Genomic DNA, 27,316 nt, shown 5'->3' on the forward strand with positions numbered 1-27,316 from the left:
TGAAAAATTATAATGAGGGAGACCAAAAAGCTGAAACACAGCTAGCTGAGAGAATCAAAACCCAAGCTAATTTCTTCTTCAGTCACATCAGGAGCCAAAATCCCCTGGAGAGTCTGTGGGGCCAGCTGATGCCCAGGCTATACCAGGAGTGCTCAGAGGACAAGGCCAGGGCAGAGAGGCAGAGCTACATTTTGGTGCTGGTGGAAGCAGCTGGAGGGAGGTTCCTGCCCTGGAGCTCTTTTTGGAGGTGACAGAGAAGTCGGCATGGTGGAAATTACGGGGGAAAAGATTCGATGTGAGCAGAGTCAGCACTAACACACCTGAAGATGGGTTAGCAGTCACCTCTGGGAGCTGGATGGGGATGGAGGAGATGGTGATGAGCCCAATCCAGCACGAGCCAGGCCATCCAGAGAAGCTTGCGAGGGCAAGTCAAAATGAACGAATCATCACAGGATGTGTGGGAGGTGGCCCAGCTCCTTGCACCCTGCCTGGGAATGCTGCAAATGGAAAAGGTTCTCATGGATGAAAGGGGAGCCCTTGGAGAGATATCCCTTGAGGGTTTCTGAACAAACTGCCTCAGTCTCGGGAAATCCTCTGGGATGCAAATAGCTGGAGGCTGGAGGAGCATGTTCCGAAGACTCACATGCTTGCCCTGCTCTTATCTCCCTCTTCTGACCTGCTAAGATTCCTTGAGAATTCAATCCCTGCCATGTACCCCATGAGTAGTTAATTTATTTTAAAGACTTAGAGGAGAGTCTTGTTAAAAGCTTTTGGAAAAATCCATGTATACTATACTGACCGGATCAATCTCACCTGTATGCTTGTTTACATTTACATTTTCAAAGAACTCCAAATGGATTTATGAGTCATGAGTTCACTTTACAAAAGCCAGGTTGACTCTTCCTAAATATATCATACTTAACAATGTCTACTACTGTTCTTTATTATAGTTTCTACTGATTTATCTGGCACAGAAATTAGACATATTGGTCTATAGTTCCCAGGCCATGCTTGGAGCCTCTTTTGAAGACGGCCTTTTTTTTTTTTTTTTTTTTTTTTTTGTGTGTGTGTGTGTGTGTGTGTGTGTGTGACCTGCTATTCTCCTTCGCAGCAGCCGAGTTCAATGACTGGCTACAGATCGTGCTGAGCAGTTCAAGTGTCCCATATTTGAGTTCCTCCAGAAGTGCTGGTTGGATGCCTTTGCTCCCGTAGCATGCCATAGAGGATTTAGTCTATTTTCTTTACATTCTCTTCTACTGACACTTAGTCTGAGAAGTTTACTCAGATATACTAACTATATAAAAAAGCTTTATGTCCAATACCACCAAAGGGAGTTGAGATCTCTTTTTCAGATAACTTCTTTGGTATAATTTGCCTAGTTTTTATCGCAAGGTTGCCTTGGGGCATCTCCTAGTTCTTCTAAAGCTGAGAACATTTGAATATTTCATCATTCCTGAAAACAAACAAACAAACAAAAAGATTTGATGGCCTGTCAGTCTGAAACAAGTATCTTGGGAGCTTTCTCTTGTTTTTCTATTTCCTCAGAGGAGCTGCTGTTCTGAAATGTAGTTCTGAACTATCATCCCATGATGACTCCTGGGCAAGCAAATATGCTTTGGTTAAATCAGCACGTGAGGATCATTAACTATTGCAGCCGAGGAATTTCTAAAGGTCCACAGGAAGATTCCTGTATTTCCATAAGGTCTGTACAGCTGAGGAAAAAGGTTTAGTCATTTATTTGTATGTATGTATACATATATATTTACATAGGTATGTATGTATATATACGTAATGCATTATATATGCTTTCTGCTTTTCTTCTTATCTTTATGTACCAGTAGAGCACTGAAAGTGAGTCCTTTCTAGAGCTGAATAAAACCCAAAACCTAAAAAGATGAACCTAAGCAACCACATTCCAACCACAGAAACCAATATTTCTACATACGGAACAGAAACCTTATCAAGGTTACAGTGAGCTTCTTCGCCCCCTGTTGACTTCAGATCTGGGTCACAGCATGAACCAACATAAGGCTGTAGATCTCAGTACCGCGCTTCAGTTTGTGTCTGGCTTTTGACGTCAGAATCTTGAGGGAACCCTGTAATTAGAAATGGGTGGATGGTGGTATGATCCGTGAGCTGGGTCTTTCCAAAGAGATGAACAATTTGACAAAGCCAAGAATTTCTGCAAAGCTGAACCAAGCCTGGAACAAATGAGTACCTTGTTTAAATATCTGTCTGCAACATTCAAAAGGAAAAGCTATGTTCTTATGAGTGTTCAGATTTGGGAGACATATGCTGAAGGCCCCATGCAGCCAATGGTAAAATGTCATTAGAATATGTAAAAATAAAATATAAAATTTTCATCCAAAATATCTGAAATGTAAGGTGAAGTAACGTTTATTCTGGACTGTGCTATGATGGATAATGATCAGTTAGTCACTGCCTGGAAATGAGCAGTCATCTTACAATTAGTGGACCTAATGGGACTGCAATTAATCTGTACAAATAGGTGATAATCCTAACCAATAACATGTGTTCCTAATATTTCGAAAGGCTAAATTTCCTAGAACAGAGGATAGTGTTTTTTTTTTTTTTTTTTTTTTTTTTTTTTTTTTACTTATGTACAGTCAATATTTAGCAAAACCATGAAGTTCAATAAGATGGATAGCCTAGATTTATAGACCTTGGGAGGCAGAGAATTGACTACCACCGTGACAGTAAAAATGCATGCAGCTTGCTATGTCTTTATTAAAGCAAGCAAAAAACCACGTACCTGAAATCTTGTCAATATTGACTGGCCTAATAAAAGATATTCTCTCACTACAGAACTTCCCTGCCTTACTTTCTCTTTCAATTTGTGCAGCTCAGCTACCCTCCACTGATTCTTGTTGGTATTTTGATAGAATCATGAATACTGAATATTAGAAAAGGACCTTGATAAATCGGCTAGTGAACTTAGATGATCAAATGATGTACGCTAAATCTAATAAAGATTTTAAACTGCTTTTAAGTTCTTAAATCTTCTGTGAATGCATATTAAAATTGGAGTTTGTACTTTCTGCAAAAATGAAATAATTAACCATATATATTTGTGCCCTGTTGCTGTCCACCTGGATCCTCTGCTGTAGTCACATGTTGTTATTCCTCGTCTTGTATTTGTGAATTTTTTGCAGGTAGATTCTGTGCTTGTCACCTGCCAAAATACTAAGTAGAACTAGTTTCCCAACTCTTCTGAGACCTCATATGAGGGGAACTTCATGCCCTTTGGTGGTGAGATAGTGGTAAATTATCTCTGAAAACAGTTTATCAGCTAGCTTTGCACCTCCACTATATTGTTTATATCTAAGCCTCATTTTCTCCCTAGAAAGGTATTTGGGCATTGTAATGAAGTCACTACTCAACCTCTGCTCTGACAAGATTGTAAGACTTAAAAAGATCAAAGTAAGGCATTTTCTCCAAACCTCAAATAATTTTCATTTTTCTTTTTTGAATCCTCTCAGATGTCTTAATAACATTTTAAAATGCAAAATTCTGGATGCCAGTTTCCAGCACTGGTTTCACCTCTGCCAAACACAGTAGTACAGTCTCATTACCTCTACCTGCTGCTGCCCTTTTCGTGCATCAGCTGCACCACTGCCTTGCACACATATTCACATGGAGCTGCTTGTTCATCTGTGGTCCCCAGCCTATGATTTTAACTGTAAATCATCTGTACATTTTCAATATCTATGCTTTTATACTGGCTTTTAGACCACTGATTAAGATGTTGAATACCATCAAAACCAGTAGCAATCCTTTAGGAATCTTTCTAGAAACACATTCAGCCAAAAAAATGATTTTCTGTTGAACACTTTAAATTCATCAGCCTTTTACAGTCAGTTAATGGTTCTTTATTAGCACTGTACACTAAGTTTTCAAATCCAAATGTCTCACGGCTTTAAGTCAATTTTCCTACCAAACTGGAGTGTGTTACATCCTCATGTTTACCTTTTCAACATTGTCTTCAAAAAAGAAGCCAGGATTGTTTGAAAAGACTGCTCCACACCATATGAGCTTCTGTTCTGCATCAGCTAAGCTTTCAGGGGAAAGCATACAAGATTCTTCCTGAAAAGTAAAATGTTAAGTTCTTGATTACAAAATTGGAAATGTGATTACCAAAAGAGGAAAATAAAGCAATAAAATGCAATCACTGTATGTCTTGGACACCAAAGATCTTTCCTAGTCCCAACTCAGAATATCTGAGGCATCATGTAGTCACAGGAAATGACTCAGAAGTGCTTGGATGCTACTTCTGAGCACAAACTTAGTAAGTTAGAGGAAAAGGGTGAACTGAGATTTTGGCTCACACCCTCTCTGGGGCTGTTCAGAGCAGTGACTTGCTGAGCAACCTCTTCTTCCTCTACTCAGGTGGAATGCTCCCCCCTTACTCTTCTGGGCAATTATCCTTAAATTAGCTCACAGTAATTCAGTGCAAAGCAGCAAATGGGAATCTCCCCCTTCCCAGCTGCACCTCTCCTTTCACAGATCTAATTTTTTATTTAACCATTACACTGCTTCTAGCTAAAAAGGCTTTCCTGATAGCCACAATGTTTTCAAGTTTACTGCAATAAATCAAAAATGATATTAATTGCACAGTTCTACTACTTGAACAGGTCCCAGCTTTTCTTGGAAACCGCAACTTATTAATAACATAGAGAACAGTCTGGGCATTTTTACTGCTTTTTCTGAACTCTCCTCTTTCCTCACCTTTTGGCAGTTTTAGCCATTTGCATAACCGTAGTAAGAGGTGCCGCGCGAGGGCTGTCACGGGGTTCATGAGTGAGAGTGATCAGGCTCGCAGACGCTGCTGCACCTCACAGCACTTGTCTGCTCACGAGGCAGCCGTGCTCGAGGAAGCTCTGCGTGCAGATAAGAGCGCGGTTGCCCGCCGCGGCTCCTGGGTAAGTCTGTGTGCGCAGACATTGCCGCACGCTCCCCTTAGGAACTGCAGCGTCAGCAAGTACGTCATCTGCTGTACAAGAAGCGAGTCCACTGCGCTGCTTCTTCTCTCGCGCAGAACAGAAATATTAAACTCTCTTCCATTTTCACAACATTATTTACACTATTATATTACCACCTCCATACAGCAATAGGCAAATATACTACTGTTGACATTTCTTTTGCTCCTGATGTATTTTTAAATCACCTCTTCGTTGTCCTTGGCAGGACTTGACACTCATTTCTTCCTGATGTCTTTAGCTTCCCTTATCATTCTTCCACTTACCATAAATTCCGTTTAACTGTGATTTCTGTTTCTTATTATCTCCATTCATTATATATTAAAAAGATTATGTAAAAGAATTAAAAAGATTAAAAAGAAAATGTAATATACCTTCAATAAGAATTTAGGGTAAGTTCTTAGCATGACTTTGCTTTTGATGAACACTGCAAAGCGAATCTTCCAGAAGGCCCTGAATCTCTCCTACTCTCTTCATAGAAATAATTGCTATTCAAAAGGCTCTTTTCCAAGGCAATGGAGAAGGTAGTGCATCAAAGATATCATCATTAGATCTGTTAATGCAAAATCTAAGTTTCACTGAAGAACAAGGTCCTACAATGGATGAAAACATCGAATTACTTTAGAAACCCTCCTACAACATAATGGGAAAACCAGAAGTCCTCCTTTAAGATGTAAATCCAAAATACCCAAGAAATAGACTTTAAACAATCTAAAAGAGAAACCTGGATTTTTTGATCTTGAGGCATTTTTATTACAGGAAAAAAATACGATGCTTCCATCAAAGTACACAGAGGAAACTTTCACCTTGGATGAACATCAAACCACAGATCTCAACCACTTCCTTAGAATCACAGAATCAGCTGGGTTGGAAGCGGCATCAGGAGATCTCTAGTCCAAACTCCCGCTCAAAATTTTAGAAATCCTTCCAGTAGATTGCTTTCTAGTACTTAGTCAGACATCTGTAAATAGAAAGCAGCTGTATTATAGTTTGAAAACTGACCCGGTCTCCAGCATATGAGAGACAGGCAGCTGATACAGGGGTAACAGATTTTATGCAAAGTCATTGAAAGAAAGTCTGGCAAAAGAGGAGGAGTTTCGGTCTTCTAACTAAGAACCACAGGAAATCCTGCTGTCAGTGCTGGACTATGTTTGGGCCAGCAGAATCAGCATGCCTCATCCTGGCTGAAAATCATTTTTGGTAGAAGATGAATCAGAGAAAATGTATAAATGTGTTTTCCTGACTGTGAAATAAAAGCAGTGTTAGGGAAAACGCCGCAGGAGTAATGCTTGCATTTAGGTGGACCTCTGAAGGCAAGAAACTGTCTTCTGGGCTCCCCAGATTCAAAACGCAGAGAGGACAGCAGCGTCCTGGTGGTGATTCAGCAATCGGAAGAGCCTGAGATCACCCGCGCCTGTGGGAAGTGACCTGCTCCGCTGCACCTGGATCGAGGTCACCCCCCGGCCAGCACAGCTGACAGCTCCCTGTGCTCTCGCGGCAGGCGTAGATGGTGGTGGGAGCACGCCGTGAATGCCATCTGTGTCCGTCATGCTGCCAGGGACCACACTGCCCCAGCGCAGCCCGGCGGAGCAGGCACCCACCCACGCAGATGGCTCTGTGCCACGAGGCCAGGAGGCTTTCACTCTGCATCTCCACTATGGAGTCACCGCCTTGGCTGGGGACAGCATTAGTTCCCAGGGAGGGCAATGAAAGGACAAGTTGACAGCAGCCAGCATTGCCAGCTGTGTAGCAGCCATCTTGCGTGTGGACCAACAGCAGTGTTGGTAGTCTTGTGCCCCGAGACAGCAAGGCAGGTCCCCATGGAGTCGCTGGCCAGTCCCATAGGTGAGTTACAAGGCTCATCATGGCACAGGAATGATCCTGTGGAGCCAGGGCATCAGTTCCTGAGGGGCTCAGTGGACTCCCCCTGCCACCAGGAGTCCTCCTGAGCCATGGGATAAGATTAGTTGTTTCTGATAGCTTCTGAGGTGGCACATGCTTCTGTAGCTAAACATCCAGGGGATGACTATGGTGGGTGATGGCTTGAGACAGCTTTTGCAAAAGCTCTCAGCCTTGGAAATTCCCAAAGAAAGAACTCTGGCCTGGCAGCAATCCTGACTCACTGCAAAATCCTGCAGGCACCATGGCCCTGGGGGCATGGATGTTAATATCGGGATGTTATGTATTGTCTCAGGAAATTGAGGATGCTGAAAGGTTATATGGGTTCAAGAAGTAAAAGGACAAGTTCATGGATGGCACATCCCTAAAGGACTGTTAAACACAATGATACCACCTTGCGCTCAGCAAGCCACTGTGCTCCGGGCCTTTGAGCCCGGGAGAGCACTTTGGAGAAGCACTGTATTCCCATACGCGGTGACAGGCCTCTCCATTGGAGACATGATGCTGGGCAATGCACGTCTGACCCAGTACTGCTCTTCCGATGTTTTCTACCTTTCAGGTCACAAGATGTAAGCCAGTCTGCCTTGTGAAGCAAGCACGTCACTGACACCAATGTCACTGTTCTAAATCTGAGTTTTTAGAAACAGGAATTTAGACTTATTTTAAAATGGGTCAGCAATTCCCAATTACTTGTGCAAGCAGAAAACAAGGATTCAAATTTCAATTCCTTTTTTGACGTGTCTTGAAAACAGTTGTATCACTCCTTAGTTCAGCAATGCTCAGATGTCTTCTGAAGATAAATTCTCATGAAGCAGGTGCCTGAGAAGAAGCTAGGGAAGCTGTGACCATGATGTCTACAACATATTTCTCTGCAGTTATGGACAGCAAAGCTGAGTGACAATTTGATCGTCTACCTCAGAAAAAACTCTGAGCTGGAAAAAAACTAGGGAGAAATGGAGCTGCATTTCACTGTCACTTAATACTGACTATGGGTTACACAAGAGACTGAGAATGGGAGAAAACCAAATATGGGAGCTAGGCAGAGCTTCTCTTAGAAATGGAATTTCAGATGCCTCAAAAATTCTAGGATTTCATAGTCAAAGGAAGCATTTCATCAATAAAATACTACAATCATCCTTAAAAATATGTTGTGTCTCAATAGAGAAGTCTATGGGGTGCAGGACGAATTTTTGTGAACACCTCTGATCCAGTGTTCGGCTCCAGCACTGGAGTTCCAGAGGGACCTGTAAAACACATTATTGTGCCAGTTGACTTCCTGAGGGTGAGGTATCTAAAGCTTTCCTGGAATCTTGGGGCAGGAATACCCTCCAAAATCTGTATCTGTCTGAGCATCTTGTGTACTGTTTGATGTGTGAAACTCAGAACCTAGCTGAGGGAAAAATTTTCTTGGCAACATCATGACTGAATTCTCTGTTGAGAAAACAGTCCAGGTTATTTTCTTCTTCCTGTAAAAAAAGCTCTCAGTGAGAGGGATTCAGGCATGGCAATAGCGTTATTTCTTTGTGGGACTGTGATGTGTTTTGGCACCACCAGGGAAGTCCCACCACGCCAGGTGTGCAGGGCCCCAAGGGTGCATCTGGAAGAAGTAAGATCTTCTGATGCTGCAAAATACCCGTGAGGCCATTCTGACTCCAAGGATCACTCTGTAAGGGGAGTGACAGGGGAGACCATCCCCTCAGGAGGCACGAGTGGAACCGATGACCCAAGGCTGCTGCACCCATGCTGCCACAGAGAGGCTGCGAGGAGAGGGCATCCCAGTCAGCAGGTGATGGTGACAAAACTGAGTAAGATTCCTCTTTTTTTCACATGTTAAACCAAGAGAAAGAAGAGTGCCCAAGTCAAGTCGAATGGTAACCCAAAACAAGCCAAGCAGTGCTGCAGGCAAAGCCAAGCGATGCCACAAACCAAGCCAAGCAATGCCCAAAGACAAGCTGAGCAATGCCTCAAGACAAGCTAAGTGGTGCTGCAAGCCAAGTCAAGCAGTGCCCCAAGTGAAGCAGTGCCCAAGACAAGCTGAGCAGTGCCCCAAGACAAGCTGAGCAATACCTCAAGTCAAATTGAGCAGTTCTGCAGGCCAAACCAACCAAACCAAGTGATGCACCAAGGCAAGCCAAGTGGTACCCCAAGACAAGCCTAGTGATGCCCCAACCCAAGCCCAGTGGTGCTGCCAACCAAGCAGAGCTGTACTCAAGCTAAGTCCAGCGATGCCCCATGCCAAGCCAAGTGGTGCCTCAAGTCAAACCAAATTGTGCCCCAAGCCTAGCCAAGCCAAGTTGAGTGGTGCCCAAGCCAAGCTGATCAGCTCCCCAAGCCAAGTGGAGCAGTGTCTCAAGCCATAGAATCATAGAATCACAAAATCAGTAAGGTTGGAAGGGACCTCTGGAGATCATCTAGTCCAACCCCCATGCTCAGCAGGGTCACCTAGAGCATGGTAGACAGGGTTGCATCCAGGCGGGCCTTGGATACCTCCAGAGAAGGAGACTCCACAACCTCTCTGGGCAACCTGTTCCAGTGCTCTGTCACTCTCACAGGGAAGAAAGTCCCCCTCACGTTCAGGCAGAACTTGCTGTGGTTCAGTTTCTGCCCATTGCCCCTTGCCCTGTCACACGGGACAACTGAAAAGAGTTTGTCTCCGTCCCCTTGACACTCTTCCTCAGGTACTTACAGACATTGATAAGATCCCCCCTCAGCCTTCTCTTCCCCAGGCTGAAGAGGCCCAGCTCTCGCAGCCGTTCCTTGTAGGGCAGGTGCTCCAGCCCTCTGATCATCTTTGTAGCGCTACACTAGACTCTCTCCAGTAGCTTTATGTCTCTGTTGTTCTGGGAAGCCCAGAACTGGACACAGCACTCGAGATGAGGCCTCCCCAGGGCTGAGGAGAGGGGCAGGATCACCTTGACCTGCTGGCAACACTCTGCCTAATGCAGCCCAGGACACCGTTGGCCTTCTTGGCCACAAGGGCACATTGCTGGCTCATGGTCAATCTGTTATCCACTAGCATTCCCAGGTCCTTCTCTGCAGAGCTGCTCTCCAGCAGGTCAGCCCCTAGCTTGTACTGGTGCCTAGGGTTATTTTTCCCTAGGTCCAGGACTCTGCACTTGCCCTTGTTGAACCTCAGGAGGTTCCTCTCCACCCAACTCTCCAGCCTCTCCAGGTCTCTCTGAATGGCAGCACGGCCCTCAGGTGTGTCAGCCACTCCTCCCAGCTTGGTATCATCAGCAAACTTGCTGAGGAGGCACTCTGTCCCCTCATCCAGGTCATTGATGAAAAAGCTGAATAGGATGGGACCCAGTCCTGAGCCCTGGGGGATGCCACTAGCCTCAGGCCTCCACCTGGACTCCATGCCGCTGACGACGACCCTCTGAGCTCTGCCTTTCAGCCAGTTCTCAATCCACCTCACTGTCCACTCGTCTAACCCACACTTCCTGAGCTTCTCTAGGAGGATGTTATGGGAGACAGTGTCAAAAGCCTTGCTGAAATCAAGGTACACAATGTCCACTGCTCTCCCCTCATCTACCCAGCCAGTCATTCCATCATAGAAGGCTATCAGGTTGGTTAAGCAGGATTTCCCCTTGGTGAATTCATGCTGCCTACTCCTGATCACCTTCTTTTCCTCCATATGTCTGGAGATGACATCCAGGATGAGCTGTTCCATCCCCTTTCCAGGGCTGGAGGTGAGGCTGACCAGCCTATAGTTTCCTGAGTCCTCCTCCTTGCCCTTCTTGAAGCCTGGAGTGACATTGGCTTTCCTCCAGTCCTCAGGCACCTCTTCAGTTCTCCAGGACCTTTCAAAGATGCTGGAGAGGGGCTTGGCAACAACATCTGCCAGCTCCATCAGTACCTGTGGGTGCATCCCATCTGGGACCATGGATTTGTGGATGTCTAGCCTGCCCAGAAGGTCTCTAATCCTTTCCTCCTCAACCAAAGGAAAGTCTTCCCTTCTCTGGACTTTCTCTCTCACGTCCAGGCTGCCCTTAGCAGTGGAGACTGAAGCAAAGAAGACATTTGGTAATTCTGCCTTCTCTGCATCCCTTGTCACCAGGGCCCCCGCCCCATTCAGTAGTGGGCCCACGTTTTCCCTAGTCCTCCTCTTGCTGCTGATGTATTTGAAGAAGGCCTTCCTGTTGTCCTTGACATCCCTTGCCAGACTCAATTCCAACTGGGCCTTAGCCTTCCTCGCAGCATCTCTACATACTCTGACTGCAGTCCTGTAATTCTCCCAAGTAGCCTGTCCCCTCTTCCACAGTCTGTGTTTTCTTCCGTCTGAATTTGGCCAGGAGCTCCTTGCTCACCCATGCAGGTCTCCTGCTCCTTTTGCTGCACTTCTTACTCATAGGGATGCACCGCTCTTGAGCTTGGAGGAAGTGATGTTTGAATACTAGCCAGCCATGCCAAGCACTGCCCAAGCTAAGCGAAGCAGTGCTGCAAGTCAAGCCAAGAGGTGTCGCAAGCCAAGCCGAGTGGTGCCCAAGCCAAGCCACGTGATGCACCAGCCAAGCTGAGCTTTGCCCCAAGTCAAGCTGAGTGATGCCTAAGACAAGCTGAGCAGTGCCCCAAACCACTCCGAGGGGTGCCCCAAGTCAAGCTGAGCCACACCACAAGCCAAGCTGAGCGATGTTCCAGTCATGCTGAGTGATGCCCCAGACAAGACAAGCAGTGCCCCAAGCCAAGCCAAGCGGTGCCCAAGCCATTCAGAGTGGTGCCCCAAGTCAAGCCAAGTTGTGCCACAAGCCAAGCCAAGCAGTGCCGAAGCCAAGTGGAGCGGTGCTCAAGCCAAGTCAAGCAGTGCCCCAGGCCAAGCCAAGCCAAGCAGTGCCCTGGCTCAGTTCCCACTCGCTGCCGTGGCTGGTCCAGACAGCAGCAACTGCCCATCTCATGCAACAGCTCCTTTTGCACTTTCCAGACCTTGTGACTTACATTGTCAATATCCTTAAAAGAAGCAGTGATATCTTTAGCACGGATGCCTACATCACGCTGTTTTTTCCTGACAGAGCCTTTTTCAATAGGTCATAAGTGGTCATTATATCTTTCGAGCTATGAAAATCATCCTGGTTTCAGTGACATCAGTTGTATCTGTGTTACACACACAATTTCTTAATTGTGACTGTGAATTTTTCATTCCTCCTGCCTACTAACTGATCCCCAGTACTGACACACAAGCAGCTGAAAACTAGCTCCTCACCTTTTTTTTCCTCACCACCGTGTTTGTGGCATGTGTTTCTATTTGCAGCCTTAGTGCCTGGTCCATGTGCTGCCTGATAGACGTGCAGGTGGGTATTGAATCAGCCTCCAGCCACTGACCTGCTCGAATGTGCAGCCCTTGACCCCACATTCAGTGCTGGGAGGTGGGCAAGGAGTGTCACCAGTGCTTGTGACCTTCGAGCAGCAGTAAGTAATGGCAGGCACCCACTGCTGTGCTGCTCTTTGCAGTGGTCAGCACTGTTGGTCAGATAACCTGCAGGAATGTCCTTCCAAATCCAGGGAAAAGCTGTAAAATAATTTGTAGCTGTTCTGAGATTGTCACAGCCAACAGGTCGTACAGAACTTTCAGAGTCTGCTGAAACAGCTAACATGGTAGATACCAGCCTTGCACTTCCAAATCCATTTCATTTATATTTACACACTATTTTCCACCTCTTTATGCTGCTCCCACAAAGATGATTCACATGGTATCAAGAAATGTTTCTTGTCATTAGTATTTAAGTTCTTTTGCTTATGTCTTGCAGCAGCCTCAAAAATAAAGCAAATGGCAAAAAAGATCATTAAAACTAGAAGAAATGTGTTGAGTGATGATAGGCACTGTTCAGCTAAATGAGATTTCAAGTTCAGAGAAGTCTAGAAGTGGAGAAAATTCATGTGGGGCATTAATATGTCATGCCTAACTTCAGCGAAGAGGGGAGGGAGGAAGCCTGGAGTGTCACAGGTATAATTGATGGAAAGCCCTAAGAATAAAAATGCAGCTGACATGGATGTGTTATAAATAACAGATCAGCATCTGGGCAAAAGACGAGCCGTGAGGTGAGATTATGGTGGTGCTGTGGTGCAGGGTGGGTGCAGAGTCAACATGCGACTTCGCAGAGGAGGCGAGCATGGAGGCAAGACTGGCTGGAGGCCCTGGGGGCTGCTGAGCCCAGCCACAGCCACGGTCCTGGCATCAGAGTGGCTGTGGCTGCTCTGCATCCCTGCAGGCGGCCAGGGGAGGGCTGGGAACGTGTTCCTGGCAGGCATACACACACACATCCAACACGCACACGCACACATATTTATACACATATATATCTATATACACATATGTGGCTTCCAGGCCACTTAACCTCTTCCCCAGCTAGCCCGGCTTAACAGCTGCTGGCAACGACACACGGACTTACAAACCCTCCCTCGTGCCAATTGCTGGCACCCCAGACACACGGTCCCTGTGACCCAGGGTCCCATGGCAGCTGCTGGCACTGAGACCTCCATGCACATATGCACACACAAAAGAGAGAGCCCTTGCCCAAGAGAGTAGTCAGAAATTGATTTTAACGAGAAGACAGGACAGACTGTGCCAATCAGGTGCAGGACGTGGCCAGACAAGCGTACTGACCAGCAGGGTTTACACATAACAAGACCTTTTTATCCCTTTACCCCTCTATTTTCCCACGTTTTTTACCTCCTCAAAACCGCTTTGATCCCTCCCTTTCCCTGCCTTTGGTTCCTCCCCTAAGCACCCCATAACAAGCCTTGCGCAATCCCCAAATGCTCTTCACCTGTGTCCCACCACATGTCCCATTCCCAGCAGTGACCCTTGTCAGCAGGTGCCCAGGGGTCCTGTCCTGTGGCTCACCATGACGGGGGGTCACAAGCTGATGCTCTCCTGGGGCTGGGCAGGGGCTCACATCTCTGTCCAGGTTACTGAGGTCCCCCGAGTCTCCATGCTCCTGCACGTGGAGACAAGCCCAGATGGGCTGAGGGCTCTCCTATGCCAGACCTGGGAGCAGCCAGGCAGGGCATCACTTGTGTTCCCACCTGACACAGTTCCCCTGTGCTCCTTTGTACATGCAGAGAAGAGCGTGTTATTGCACAGAATCAAACTTCATTCCAACATCTGTCTTCTGAAAGGAGCCAAAGAGTTTCCACCTGCAGCATCACAGATCCCAAATGCTTGCTCACGGTATTAATTAACAGCACAAGAGTCTTTCATGACAGTTCACAATACCCTTACTATTGCACCTGGATGCAGGGATCATTCCACGACACGATACAGTCAGGGGGAGATGGGACTGAGCAAGACGTTGCTTCCACAGCCTCATTCTGCGAAGGAGGCACACCTCATGTTCATCTTCAGCTTGAAGTTAAAAGCAGTAGCCCCAGAGAGAGAACAAGCAGGGCCTGCCGGGGCACTCTCAGTACAGTTAGTTGTGAGAAAAATGTACATTGCCTTCTTTCTAAGCTTCACACTGCAAACTAGATTTGTAACTCTTCTTCCAGGCATGCACAGCTACAAGTGTGATCTCCATGTGAAACCGGCACACATGCTCTCCCAGGGTGGGTGACTAGGAACATTTGTGCAGCTCCTGCCCCTCTGGTACGTACTCCAGAGGAGTCATGCATGTGCTTCCTGTCAAGCTGAAAAGGTGATTTTAACGACTGTAGACGGAGCTACTCAGCGGATGTTAGCCAGTACCCCATAACGAAAGCAACAAGCTGGGGAGATGCTGTGTGAGCCTGCAACTGTTCACACTTGCAGCTGTGACACCAAGCAGAAACAGTGCCCGGTGTGTCAGGGAGCCTGAGTCACCCTTTATTCTTAACAGGGCAAAAGTGTCATTGCTATTTCGAGGATGTGACTGTGACTTAGGAAACTAGTTAAACTTTCTTTTGGTGTTTTCTGCTTATTTTGAATAAAGTATTGGAGTAGTCAAGCACAAGATGTGGTTCAAATAGCAGCTGTTTGCAGAGGTGCGTATATGGACTAGTAAGGAAAGACCATTGAAGGGAATGAAAACTGCCTGTAAAGCTAATGAAGGAAAGCAAGTCTAATCAGCACTGTCACAACTGAGTTTTGCAGCAAGAGCTGACACTAAACAAAAAGACCTTGACTGCTGAAGCCAGAGACAAAGACCAAGATACCAGAAACCCGAAATGGGAGGATGTGAAGGCAAGAACTCAAGTGAAGCACAAATTGCATTAATCTCTCCCAGCTTTGGGTGTCTGCAGAGAAGATGTCTACAGTGGTGATGTCTCCTCTACTGTTGGTAGAAAGCAAGTCAGTATGGCCAGGGCAGGCTGCAATCTGGTGGACCTCACCCTAAACCTGAGAGCCCCCAGGGAGAAGTTAGAAAGAGCCAGGCAACGTACACGAAGGAAAGCCAAGTCAAGACAGTGAAGAATGAAAAGGAACCTACTCTGAGAGCTGAAGGTGATGTAAAAATGACCCCATCAAAAAAGTTATCCAAGAGAGGCCAGCCTATAGCAAACTACTGCAACCTCCCCACGGAGGGCAGGGGAGGAGGTCCCTGGCCATGTCACACTATTGCACGAGCCATTGGGCAACCAGCCCTGCATGAGCAGGACAAGCTGTCACCTGAGCTGTTCCATGCTCCATGCAAAGCAGAGGACTTAAATCTTGACAAGGATGTGTGTATAACACTTCTCAGGATTTTGCTCTATAGTAACCAGAATAAAACAAGAATAAAGCCTGAGCCGAGAGGGACACCCAGGAGAAATGCAAGAGGAGTGTGGGGCAGAAGCCAGCAGTGATGGGCTTCCTGCATGGAGCTGGAAACCGCAGTCCAGGCACTGTGTGAGATCATAGGGGACCAGGTACATGCAGCACGGGGGCTCTTGGGCCAGCCCTGGCAGCAGCAGTGTCCGGAGCTTCTGCCATGCAGGACTGGGAGTGGGAGCACCGCGGCACAGGACACTCCGGCACTGCAGTGCCAGCAGCAGTGATGCGGCGCCTGGGAGAGCTCCGGTATCAAAGCTTACCCAGAACAGCGCTTTCCTGCCTACAGCTCTTCTGTTTCCATGATTGCAGTCTGTGTTTTTACCCATACTGCAAGAGATTAGAGCTGAATCTTATTCATCTTTTTAATCTTGCCTGGTAAGGCATTATCTGGGAGTGATTATAAAATCACTGCTGATAAAATTAGTGGATTTCACAAAAAAGGGGTGGAATGATAAACAGCAATTATATAGCAGTCGCACGGAAAGATCCAGATAACTTGGCAAGCTGGTCCCATTCAAACAACATATATTTAAACAGTCAGAAACATTCATCTCCTTGGTAATGCAAACCAGAGGCCACAGCTGTGGATGAAGGTCTATGTTCTGGGAAGCAAAACATCTGAGAAGGATCTAGGGGTCACGTAGTGACTGTATGTGGAGCATCAGGGCAAAACTGTCCTGACCATGGCCAGCGCAGTCACTGAACAGTTAAACAAGGACGTGGTAAGGAGGCAGAGAAGCAGAAGGTGAATTTTACTTCCAGCAATGGCACTAGTGGGACCTGTGCTGACATGATGCCTTTGACACTCACAGCCCCACTTCCTAAGAGATGGGGAGGCTGCAGAGAAAAGAAAAACTGCATCATAGGGCTCGTAAATGATTTTCAGTTAGTGACTGGAAAATAATGGACCTGTTTAGTTTGTCAGAAAGGTTCAAGAAGCAGCAATTATGACAAATAAGCACATTCAGGGAGAAAATGCTGAGATCTAAAGGTTCCTCATTCTAGAAGAATAACAAGAACTACTGGCTGCTGTGGAAACGATACAAACATAAATAAGCAGCAAGGTGTATTTTTAGTAGTGAGGAAGGCTTGCTATCAGAACACCTCTCCCCCTCTCCATGCGTATAAATCCAAATGGGGAGCATTTTCTGGAAGGCAGGATTTAGTTGAATAACAATTTTTAAAAGCTCATTTTGGTATGAGAAATAACATTTTCTATGCTAGTCAGGGCCTGACTCCATGATCCTCCAGCTTTTAAATATAATGGTAATCTCCCAAACAGCAACATCTGTAAGTAAAATGCTTCATCACCTCCATGGGGCCATGAAGCTCCATCTTACCATGACACTCTTCGTCCTGCTGATATTGCCTGGCCTCTGCTCACCACATGTTCCCCCTCCTCTCTGTACTCAGTTGCCACCAGTGGTGGCATCCCAGGACAAGGCCAAGAGCACAGTCCCTGTCACCTAGGATCCCAGCCTCTATCATGGACCTCTAAAAAGAAAAAAATCATACAGTACTAGTATTATGATGGCAATCAACTATTTCTATGAAAATAGAACTTTTCACCATACAGATCCCTCAGAAGCTTTGCCTGGGGCTGATCTAGAAACATATGTAAAAAAAATGTATAAGAATGGTACAATATTAGCAGCTCAGCTCATGGCTATCACTGAGCTCATCCTGATTTGTTCCCCTCCTGCTTTGGCCAAGATGAACAGAGCTGCATACATACATTAGATTTAAAAATAAACTAGCAAAATACTTTTCTTTTTTGTAAAAGAATGAAAAAGAATAAGACACTACACAAAAGTGCTGAAAGAGACGGCAGAGGTCGTTTTTATTCATCCCATTGTCCCAGGTCAGGCTCAGTTATCTGACCACATTCCTGGGAAATATTTAGCATGTCCTGAAAACTCCCCCTTCATGGTGATCCAACAACCTTTGCTTTATTCCAGTGCTCAGTTATACTTAAAGAGCTATAAGACTTCAAGTTTCCTTTCTGGAATTTCAGTACATGATTTCTTTCCCTTTCTAAACTATTCTCTCATCCTTTTAATTAGTTTTCTATATATTTCAAGACATTGAGAGGCCATCACAATCGTCTCCTTTCTCAGCTGAACTAAGCTCACACTTTCAAGCTTTTCTCACAAATAATCAACTCTTGGCCTCTGACTGGTCTTCCTGATCTCCTGGAGACTCTCTCCCATTCGCCCAGATCTTCCTTGCCAGTCAGGGCCCACGTTGTGGTACTATTCTCTGGATGAAGCCTTCCTCATATCAAGTTGAACTCCCTATGAATGAGATTCCTTGGGGTTTTGTTGCTTTTTCTCAACAGTATGACATTACCGACTTCTGTGCAGAGTTACCTACAGCCCCACACACCCTGCCGCTGAACTCTGGTAGTATCTCACCATAGGTTTGTCTATAAACAGAACAAATATAAATTTCACCATTTCTGATCCATTGTTAATTTATCAACAACTAAGGTGCTTGCAGCCTCCCTCCTTGATCTTATCTTCAAAAGGAATAACTATATTTCTGATCAAATCACGCAAGGCACCAGGCAGCTGTATGACTGTGCCAGGACGACTCTGCTGAATGTGGCCAGCTCGGTGCACGCACCCCAGCTGGTGCTGAGGCACTGGACACCTTTGACAAGTGCAGCATCTGGCCTCTCCTTTGCCGCTTTGCAGCATTGGCTGCAGCTTCACCAGTGCTGACGAGTGCTACAGAGACTGCCGCGAGGCATGGCGCTGGGATTTGTCCTGGGGAAGCCACAGAGCATCTTTACAGGTTGCCCAGAGAGGTTATGGAGTCTCCATATTTGGAGATGCTCAAAAGCTGTCTGGGAACAGTCTTGGGCAACATGCTCTAGGTGACCCTACTCCAGCAGGAAGGTTGGACTAGATGATCTCCAGAGGCCCCTGCCAACCCCAGCCCTTTGATGATGCTGTGATTCCATTTCTCCCTCCTCCCTTCACTTCATAGCCCAGCAAAGCGACCAGGTGAGGCAGTCTGATGTGATTTTCTCCTGACAAAAGCACATTAACTGCATCCACATTAACTGTTACTCACTACCTCGTTACTTTCTATGAGCTTACAGATAGTGTGTTTGGTAATTTATTCAAATTATTTTGTGAAAGTGAGGTTAGGTTTGTCTACACAGGTCCAGCTTGTCTCCCCAGCATTTGCAAGGACAGGCCTTTTTTTCCCTCCGGCACCCTGTGACCGCTCACGCTCCTCACGAGCGTTCAGAGATGGACACTGGCAGGTCAGCATTACTCTGGCACACCTGGTAGTCTGGGGCACTTCTATCACCTTCTGCCGGCTGGAGGACTTCACCCCAAAGCCGAGCGTTTCAGAAGGCTTCGCAAGTAGGGGAAGCAAATGGGAAATGTGCTGCTGTGGCTGCTAAGCGGCTGGACTGGGAGGACAAGGGGCTCCCTGGCAGTTGCCACCATCTTGCCCCGCGGGGCTCAGACGCGGGGAGGGACGAGCAAGGGAGATGGGACGAGGCATGGACAAGCAGCTGGAGCCGAGCCGCGTGTGGGCTCGGGGGAAGGATGGACTGTCTCCCCGTCATGAGGCAGCCCTCAAAGCCAGCGCTGTTGTGCCACTGCACTGGCGTGACTGCGGGCCCTGGAAAGCCACAGCGCCCAGAGCTGCTGCACAGGCAGAGCAGTCAGTGAGAGGAGGGATCTATGCTGATTGCAGGCAAACAGATGGAGCTGGTGCTTCTCACAATTAAGGAGGAAAAAACCCTGAGAGAACTTTGATGCACGGAAAGGCCACACGATGCCAAAACGGGGGAAGTGGAGGAGGAAAGCAGGAGCTTGCAAAGGAAATGAGCCCTGTGCATCCTGGAGAAAAAGGGACTCCTAGATGATAAGAGGGACATTTTCTGGGGACATCGGTCATCAGCAGAGGGAAAATATAATCTGGGGAAATTCCATCTTCCAAAAAAACAACTTTCTTACCTTTCTAGTTAGAAAGTGCTTTCCATCTGCAGCTAAGCTCTGCAGTGCTTCCATTTAACGCGTCGCTAGTGAGCGTGTTGAACCTGCCACTGCCAAGAGGAGCAGCGCCTCCTCTCCTGCCACTCCCACCCACCCAGACCATCCGCTCGCTACGGCTACAGCTCCAGCAGTGTGGATGGAGTTGGAGGGGGAAATCATGTTGGCAGGAGGAAATGGCGATTTTTGCTTTGGTCAGTGTTGGACATGGCAGCTCCACGCAACTCCCGATGTCCCAGGGTCAGTGCCACCACTGTGGGTGCTATGTGCCCCTCTGCACACAACCGTGCATGGACGCCACTGAGGTCCCTGCTGGCCCTGGCACTCCCGGATAGCAGCATAACAAGGTCAGCTGGAGCAGTGGGATTCACAGCTCTTCCTGAGCCTGCCAGTAGCACGAGGCAGACAGAAGTCCCTGGTGTAGCCCTCGCACAGGAGAAGGAGGCCCTGGAAGCCCAGGGGAGGCAAAGCCAGACACGGTCACTTGCGTTGCAGCAGAGGGCATCACAAACCCACTCTCCTAGCACAGCGAATAGTGGCCATTGCCTTCCCCCTGTTCCCCCATAGCACTGTGACCGTTTGGACTTTATGCTTGCCTGAAGTAAATGGGACTTTCGCATAACATTGCTTCCAGGATGGCATCCAATTTTGACTTGAAACCACGAAGAGATGGCAAAGCCCTTGCTGCTCTCGGTAGTTCATCCCCGTGTGTCGCTGGGGAGCAGTGACTCTGGGTGGGTGAACTAGCCAAAGCGAGAGGCACAGTCCCGCAGGGTTCTTCTAGGGGGTGAAGATGCCAGCAGGCAGCGGCAAGCTGAGCCTGGGGGATGCAGAGGGGAGGGAACCCCCACAAGCCAAGGGTGGGCTGCAGCGTGTTCCCACAACGTGTGGCACTCGCTGGCGGGCGCAACTCACCGCGTGCACTGAGCTACTGCTACTATAAAACAGGCAATTAGCAATGATAGGTTGAGTTGGGGGTTAATAAAGAAATGGTAACTTAAACCCACAGTAATTTTTCTCTCCAGAGCTGGGGATCAGCTTTCTACCCAGAAAGGCTGCAGCTCCCCATTCCTCCTCACTGCTAGGAGTAAACTGCACATACTAATCTCAGCTATATCTGTGCAAAGTACGGCTGTCAGGCAACAGGCAAATGCAAAATATGCAGTTCAGGGTATGAAACTATTTCACACCAAGATTAGCATATTGCCTTACGAGGTGAGAAAAAGCAAGCATTTACCCTTGGCTGTGTTAATGATTTGCTAATAGTTTATTCAAGCACAGGAGCTGGCTGCTGGCCTGGCAATGTGACACTGGCATTTCTAGGGGGTGAAGATGCCAGCAGGCAGCGGCAAGCTGAGCCTGGGGGATGCAGAGGGGAGGGAACCCCCACAAGCCAAGGGTGGGTGGGCGCAGGGGCTGCAGCGTGTTCCCACAACGTGTGGCACTCGCTGGCGGGCGCAACTCACCGCGTGGGGTTGCGCTAAAGTGAATCTCTAGCTCGTGGGCTTGGTAAGCGCTTATGGCACATTAGCAGATGCAGAAAGAGAGAGAGATTTGGCTCTTATTTTGGATAAGTGGTGAAGCAAGTTTTTTTTCCCCTCTTGTTATCTGCATTTTATATAAGCCTCTGTATCTGGTATTGATTTCAGATTTTGCAAATACAAGCTTTTGTTTACTTTTAATTTGACCTACCTTTAAGTTGTCAGCCATTTCAAGATAAGCGGTTTTATCAAGTAACCAGCCAATATAGGTCCAGCCAATATAGCCAATAACTGCAGACACGTGATCGCTACAATCAAAGCGTGCAACCTCCCAGAAACGCAGAGCTGTGCGCGTGCCTCTGCTGCGCCATGGGGTGGCTGCTGGCCTCTGCAGAGCTGGCTGCAGTCGGGGCTGCCCAGCGGCGCACGGCTGGTCACCGAGTCCCCAGCTCCAGCTGTGCCCCATGCTGCAGCCACGTGCCCCTCTTCCAGGAGAGCTGCCGTGACTGACCCCACTGCTGCCAGCTGCCTCGGTTCGCAGGAGGCAAATGGTGCAAACACAAGCACTGCTGTTAGAAAGAAGCTAAAAACGGCTGCTAAGGGAATTCAGTCTGTTCGGACAGCATGAAGGTACCAACATGCCCTCAGTAAGAACGGCTTGCAAGGAGGAAGGAAGGTGGCACGGCCCAGCCGCAGGGTGAGGGCTGTAGTCAGAAACTGAGGCATCCTTCAAAAACTGAAATGGTGAGTAAGCAAAGGAAATGGAAGGGATCATAAGCCTTGTCAGATTAAATGCAGAAACAAGGCAGTAAGACCATGGTCTGAGAAACAGAGATGACAGCTAATGCTACGTCCCTCTTCAGCATGTCAGGATCGGGACATCTTCCAGAAGATCTGCAGAGCAATGGGTGCCAGGCATGAAAGGTGCACCCAGAAGGAAGAAGGAAAGGGCTGCTGCAGGGAAGATGGACTCACTTCTTACACTGGTGTTTGCTGGGAGGAAAGCGAGGGAGCAGCCCTGTGAGCACCCCTCTTCACTGGGGCACAGCAGAGGTCTGCCTGGAGATACAGTGACTGCACAGGCGATGAGAGGAACAAAGCTGATTCGGACAGATGAGAGAGCGTTCACCCAGGAGAGTGGGAACCGCAGGATGTGGGAGTTGGATTATTGAGCTCTTTAACTTGCAACTGCCTTGATACCTGGCTGGTGGAGGTTGTAAATGTGATGCCTTTTATCATGGGCTCGGGGGAGCTCTTGGGAAGACGAGCCCTGCAAGCCTGGCAGCTGCAATGAGCAACACATGGGAGCTGCTGTGGGCAAAACTATGAAGGTGGCCACTGAGTGAAGTCTCCAATGATTTCTCGAGGGCTTTGACAAAACCAGGCAGCTGTGGGACAAGCAGGACGGCCCGGCCATGGACCGACGTGTAGGGCAAACACAGAAGTCAGCTCTTGCTGACGTCTCAAGGCGCTGGTGGGTCGCTGCCCAGAGGCAATGGGTAAGCAGCTGCGGACACTGCTGGGGACCATGGTGGGAGGGTCCAGGGTCTGCAGAGGCATAGCTTAAGATTACTGATTTTTTAAAGAAGTATTGAAAAATCAAAGAGATTCTGAAAAGACCTACGCAAAATGATTTGAGGGCTAGAGCGAGTGCCTTACAGCAGAAGATTTAAAGAGCACAATCTGTTCAGCTTATCCAAAAGAAGATTGAGGGGTGACTTGATTACACTGCAGAAGTACTTTCATAGGGAAATATTAAATGGCTCTTTAATCGAGCCAGAAAAGATATAAAAAGCGTCAATTGCTGAAAGCTGAAGCCAGACAAATCCACACTGAAAATTAGACACATTTTTATCAGTGAGGGTGATTAACCACTGTATAAAATGCATGAAATTTGAGCAGTCATAACCACTCAAATGATTTTGTTCAGACATGGCTTATTCTCTGCATCCTGAAAGTTACAAATCCTGTTTCTGCTTCCTACACACTACGTGTGTGTGTGTGTGTGTGTGTGTTTATCTGCCTTTTTTTTGCATCCTAACATCCATCTCTCTCATATCCCTGTTATCTTCTCTCTCATTTTTGCAGCATCCTCTTCTCCAGTCTTGGATACTGGCTTTGCCTTACCTCCAGTCTGTCCAAAATGCAGCTACCAAAACCTACATCCCTTGTAATTTTAGATGAATCATTGTTGCTAAAATCCTTCCATTTACTCCCCCTGATGTGAGCACGAAGCTTAAGTTATTTCTTCCCACCTCCCAGGCCGCCAAATCTCTTCCAAATCTTGTTTACTGGGGCAATTTCGCATCTCGCTGTCTCTCCAGATCCACTTCTCCAGCGGCTTCTGCTCTGCACTTTGCCACCTCCTGGGTGACCCACATACACAGGCGCTCGGTAAGCGTCTCCCCAGCAGTCCTTCTGTCTAAAAGTCATCTCATCCTACAAGCCTCCTGCCAAAGAATCTCTAAGAAATGGGCTTAACCTTTCAAAATATTAAATGGAGCTATCAAGATCATGAGATTTTTATTAGGATTTGCTATTCTTTTTCCAGTCACATCATTTATAAGCTTTATCTTTTGCTGCATGTCTGGATTTAGGCCCAGATACTAAAATTGCTAAAAATCTACCCTCATACAGCCAGTTGCAGGACAGAAACCCAAGGTGATATTCTACGGCAGTTACACAGGAAAAGGCCCTGGTTGGCTTTTCTGCTGCCAGTATCTTGTACACAAGGAGCATGATAATCTCAGTTCTTTGCCCTATGCAATGTTTAGAAAAAAACAAACAAAATCCCCGGATATGCCAAAAATCCCAGAGCCCAGTCAACAAAATCCATCGAGATGTGGCATGATTAGCAGAGCTGAGTGGCAGGCAAATTTTCCTTTCCATAAGGAAAGCTGATACTGTATTTTTAAATTGCTACAAAAACCTAAGCTTAAAAAAAATAGCTTCTTTTATTTTATGCAAAGTCCTCTTTTGGAATAAAAAGAAAAACAAATTGCAGAAGGGATTCATCCCTCCCTCACTCAGCATACTAGGTAAAACTGAGTGGGAACAGAGACCCAAGCTGCCAGATTCTGCCTCAGATGGACGTGCAGGGACCTGGGCAACTGGGAGCCTGGGCAGCTCTGCACCAACCACAGCTTAACCTGCACCACTGGGAAAGCTAGATGGGCTGCTCGGAGACCAGCTTCCTCTGCAAGTTCATCCAAACTGCCATGTTTGGTTTGAAGAAACTGTATTTTCCCAGGAGGTTTTGTTGGAAATGCTTCCACAAGCCTGACCATCCAAGGATTTTGTGTCTCAGAGGAGAACCTGTGCTCATCTCTGTTAGTTACAGCTTATTTATTTAATTTAGTAGCAACTAATAACAAATTTTGATTCTTCACTGTTTTTTCTTGTCTTTCTCCACTCATGCTCTGCAGCCCTCAGAGCCCTGTCTTTTCTTTACTCATTTATTCAGCTCAAAATAATGCAGTTCCTGCTTATCCCTGGTGTGAGGGCACGTCCCCATCTTCGCTCTGCTGGGACCATGGCATCTCTGACACCCATGGCAGCAACGTCCAGAGTGGGGCACCTCCTCACCCTGCCAGGGTCTGTGCAGGAGCGTCCCTGGCCTTGGTCTGTGAGCAGCCCTGTGCAGGTAAGGCAGCCGCTGGCTCTGCCAAGCCCCTCGCCCAGCCAGGAGACCCGCTGCTCAACATGCAGAGCTCCCTGTCCAACCCCCACGCTCTCGCTTCCGGCCCGGCTGCTTCCCCACGAGGTGCTTCCATGTCTTGGAGCAGGGCCGACCCCTCTCTCTGTTGGTAGGAGTTTCTGAAGAGCACTTGCATCTGTGGAGAAGTTGTCTCACTCACGTCTCTACTCCCACGCATCCCAAGCTTTGCTGTAGGCATGAGGATGCCAGCGGGAGCCCACGGCCCCGCCACGATCACAGTGCCAGGTTGGGGGCATCCACCCTGTGCCACTGCCCAGGGAGCTAGGAGGAATCACCAGCCACAAAACGGGAGCTGGAAAAGGTGCAGATACAGATTGGGGACGTTCCAGCACAAAACAGCTGAACTTACAGCTTCCCACTCTGCGGTGCAGACTCCAGGGCAAATTACGTCAGGAGGCTGCATCCCTCCTCCGCTGGAGAGCGCCGAGCTCCCCGTAGGCTTTCAGGAACTGAGGATAAGCAACAACGCTGCAGCAGCCTATTTTTACATTCTGCTGTACACACTAGAGCTCTACTTCTGCAGCCCCACTTCTTAGCGCTCTCAATGCTATTTGCAGGTCATTAAAGACTTTGCTCCTTGCAATTGCAGCAGGACGAGTTCTAACCTTGGGTTTTTAAAGACAGCTGTACCCAGAAAATAAACGTTATTTTTACAACACCTTCTGTCCCTACTTCTGCACACAAAATTGAATTAAAATGTTATACAATTGCTAGCGCTAACACTAAAATTAAATTTCTCGTAGCCTTAAGATCTCCTATCAATCACCTCATTAATTTGCATTGCTGCACTTTGATGATAAGCTGAAAGTAGTGTTGAAGAGTGCGGATTAGGCCTGGAGGAGGCAGTGGAGGAGATGAGAACCTCCGTGCCTGCCTCTGCCACCCCCAGTTCCTTGCCCAAATCTGGATTTCAAATAGGGCAGAGTCAGGAGGCCCAGCCCTTTCTCAGTCCCATAAACCGAGTGATCCTTCTGACTGGGAAGTAGTTTGGAAATGGGAGCCTAGAAGCAAAAAACTGATTAATTCGTCTGAGCCTCTCATGCCTGGAATCACTGCCGTTCTTAGACTGACCTCAGCAGAAGTCGGATGCTGGAGTTTGCACACTGCTGTATGGGAGTGTTTCCACAGCCTAATTTACTTTAACAGTTTCCTTCGGATTTTATTATAAAAATGTACTTACACTTATCACTGTGGAAAAAGTGATGGATCCTTGGAGGTGATGTACTGGAGAAAGGCGATATTGTCACCCAGTGATCTCCTTTCAGCTTTGTTCTTGCATGTGTGCTATGGATTGTTTTCTTCTACAAGTCTCCCCCATTGTCTGATTTTGATAGTGCAAGTCCTTTCAACTTGAAAGTCTGGAGATTTTGATCAAATTCTTTTTTTCCACATTAAAATTATTTGAATGTTTTTCAGGGACAGAAAATCTGAGTTTCTAGAATAGTCTGAAAGTTCTTAATGCTTAATACCATACACTAGCTCAGTACAGAGAGATTTTAAGGTAAATTATTTGAGATATCTTTGTGTATAAAAACGAAGTCGGAGACAAAAACGATGCCACACTAACTTTTACATCTGTCTTTCAAGCTCTCCATCACAATGAATCTCAGAGCTAGGATAGTAGTATGTAAGGGGAACCAGGGAAAGACAGAGTCCCTTGAAGGATCCCTGTAACTCTGTCAGTTTTAGTCTGAAACTTCTCCCATTCACCTCCCGCTTGCCTCGCTGCACTGAATAATCCATTCGCCCTCTGCTAGAGACCATTTCTTCACTAAAACATGACTCTTGCCAATGACGGGCTCTGCCTGTGGAATTTGCTGTCTTTAGCTGATTGCAAATCTTGTTTTCTATATATAAATTGAAGAACAGGATATCAGTTCAGTGGTAAACAAAAATATTTTAGTTTTTAAACAGAACTGATGGCTTCATGATACTTCCATTGCATGAGAAATTTAACCTGGAGAGTTTCCAGGAACATCGCTGTCCCCAGCAGCAGCCCAGGTCTTGCGGCCTCCCAGCGCCTCGGCAGCCGGCCCGACGCGAACGCTCTGCCGTTGGCAGCAGCCGCCCCGAGGTGCCCAGAGCACGAGGCCCCCTTCGGTCGGGCTCAGCAACACCGAGGATCTTCAAGGCCCCGGCCCGCGCAGGAGGGTCCCGCCGCGGGCAGCGCTCCTCCCGCCCCGCTCCCGGCTCCTGCGGCTGACGCGCCGGGCTGCCTGGCAGCCCAGGAGCGGACGCGAGGAGCGCGGCGGAGCCCTGCCGGGGCGGACGCCCCCGCCTGCGCCGCGGGGCCTGCCCCCGCCTGCGCCGGCCCCCGCCTGCGCCGCGGCCGCTCGTCGCCCCGCGCGCGGAACTACAGCTCCCAGCACGCCGAGCGCTCGGGACTACAATTCCCAACGTGCCCCGCGCCCACCCGCCCCGCCTTTGCGCATGTGCCGCCCAGGTCGGCCGTCTCCCGGCACGCCCCGCGCGCCTGTCGG

The 27,316-nt window shown here is 47.7% G+C and overlaps 1 long non-coding RNA gene across 1 annotated transcript; it reads right to left on the bottom strand.

Annotated features, from left to right (window-relative positions):
* Nucleotides 1-1,990: 1,990 nt before the first annotated feature.
* On the bottom strand, nt 1,991-27,098 carry LOC134135937 (uncharacterized). Its single transcript, XR_009957388.1, has 3 exons — nt 26,017-27,098; nt 3,988-4,104; nt 1,991-2,096 (listed from the first exon to the last, which is right to left on the bottom strand). It is a non-coding gene; the product is annotated as an uncharacterized LOC134135937 (long non-coding RNA).
* Nucleotides 27,099-27,316: the final 218 nt, after the last annotated feature.

The sequence above is a fragment of the Rhea pennata genome, chromosome 2 (genome assembly GCF_028389875.1).
Source record: "Rhea pennata isolate bPtePen1 chromosome 2, bPtePen1.pri, whole genome shotgun sequence".
NCBI lineage: Eukaryota > Metazoa > Chordata > Aves > Rheiformes > Rheidae > Rhea > Rhea pennata.